This window comes from Cannabis sativa, chromosome 2, assembly GCF_029168945.1.
Source record: "Cannabis sativa cultivar Pink pepper isolate KNU-18-1 chromosome 2, ASM2916894v1, whole genome shotgun sequence".
NCBI lineage: Eukaryota > Viridiplantae > Streptophyta > Magnoliopsida > Rosales > Cannabaceae > Cannabis > Cannabis sativa.
Genome location: NC_083602.1, coordinates 12499966 through 12502144, shown reverse-complemented (window position 1 = coordinate 12502144; position 2179 = coordinate 12499966). Strand labels below are relative to the sequence as shown.

General features: G+C 38.6%; 1 non-coding gene across 1 annotated transcript; it reads left to right on the top strand.

The window, feature by feature from the left end:
- Positions 1-280: 280 nt before the first annotated feature.
- LOC133035257 (small nucleolar RNA R71) lies at positions 281-387 on the top strand. Its single transcript, XR_009686534.1, has one exon. It is a non-coding gene; the product is annotated as a small nucleolar RNA R71 (small nucleolar RNA).
- The last annotated feature ends 1792 nt before the right edge of the window (positions 388-2179 follow it).

Genomic DNA, 2179 nt, shown 5'->3' with positions numbered 1-2179 from the left:
AATTTGGGCTTGCTTAGCTTGCCCTGCAATGATTTTAGTCAATGCCTCAACCTGAGCTGTTAACTTTGTGATGGCATCGACTTCTAACACACCAGCTACCTTCTTGGATTGACTCCTTTCAGTTGGCCACTGCTGGTTGTTTAGAGCCATCTCCTCCAATAGATCATATGCCTCATTAGCACTCTTTCTCATAAAAGCTCCGCCCGCTGCTGCATCTATTAGAGTCCTAGTATTACCAACCAACCCGTTGTAGAAGTTGTGAACCAGCATCCACTTCTCTATACCATGATGGGGACACCTCCTGATCAGATCTTTAAACCTCTCCCAAGCCTCATAGAGAGATTCATTATCTTGTTGGCAGAAATTGTTGATTTCTCCTCTTAGCTTTGCAGACTTAGCTGGAGGAAAGAACTTTGACAAGAATTTTGTTGCCAGATCATTCCATGTAGCAATAGAATTCGGTGGCAAAGAATTCAACCAACTCTTGGCTCGTTCTCTGAGCGAGAATGGAAACAACCTCAGTCTAATGGCATCGTCGCTAACTCCATTAACTTTAAAAGTTTCACAAAGTTCCATGAAGTTAGAGAGATGCAAATTAGGATCCTCAGAAGGGAGACCACCAAACTGAACTGAAGACTGCACCATTTGAAGGATGGCAGGTTTGATCTCGAAGTTGTTTGCATCCACTGCCGGTGGCCTAATACATGACTGCACTCCCGTCAGAGTAGGGAGAATGTAATCTCTCAAGCTACGGCCATTAGCTTGATCTTCCACAGCGCCACCATTATTACCATTATTACGCCCATTGTTCCCAACATTATTGTTCACATTGGCAGCCATGATTTCTGATGTTTCAGCAGTTGCTGAAACTCTTTCTTGCCTCTTGTTCTTTCGATTCTTCCTGCAAGTTTTCTCAATTTCAGGATCAACTGGTAATATGACTGATTGTCCTTGACGGCGCATGCACTTAGGATTCCTGAAATAAATAAAGAAAATATTGCAAGAAAAAGGTTAGAAAAATCAGCAAGAGAAAATATACCAAAGTAGAAGTTAGTATAATTTTATGTAATATTAATCTTTAAACAATTCCCCGGCAACGGCGCCAAAAACTTGTTGCTATATTTTTAAGCGCTACGCAAGTATACGCAATCAAGTAGTAAATCTCACACAGGTGAGGTCGATCCCACAGGGAATTGGATTAAGTACTACTAAATTATACTTATGATTCTATTCGGTAAATCAAAAGCAATTACGGTTTAAAAACAGTAAAATTTGAAAGAAATTCAGAAAACTTAATAACACAGTTTAAAGTTTAGCAAGATGAGACAATAGGGAGGAGAATCCTGTTGTTGTTTACCCAAATTGTTAATGATTAATTACTATCCTATTCTTGGAGTGAATGACAGATTATAAAATAACCTAGCTCCTTTCAGATCTTCTAGATTCTAAATCACATGTTATCTAATTAATTCCTTAACTAAACTAACATGAAATCAGCATTAAGCAATAATCTACTCGTCACATAAGTCATGTGAATACTTTCGTTTCACATAGAACATCGATTATCTTAATTTTAGCATTCTCAATTCTCACTTTTCAGATTTTGAATTGAGATCATAGAACATGCACAAGGTGATCAATCTTAAACATGAAATTAAACACAAACTAAGATAATTTCACACACAAGAATTAAGGAATGGTAATTAAACATTAACTAGGCAAAACATTAAACAACAATCATCATCCTCCCTAAATGGGAAATTTAGTTCAGAAACAAATCCATAACCATTCCTATAACAATATTCAACATAAGTAAATTAAAGAGGAATAAAGAAAAGAACTGTTTGAGGATGAATTCTGGATCTTCACTTGAATCTCTATGCTCTTCCTGCCGCTCTCAGCTGTGTTTTAGGGTTCCAAATCGCTCTCCTTCACTTCCAATCGCAGTTTTCTATTTATAACTAAGTTTTAGGGTTCGTCGGACAAAAATACCCCTGACCGTACGGGATCTCGCCGCGGCCATACTTCCTCTCGCCGCGGCGAGAATGTGCCAAATTTAGGCACTTTCTGTAAGTTGAATCTCGCCGCGGCGAGCCTCTTCATCGCCGCGGCCAGATATGCAAAAACTCAGAAATTAAGTTTTTCTTCGGCTCAGCACTTCTTTCAATGAATTTCTGCA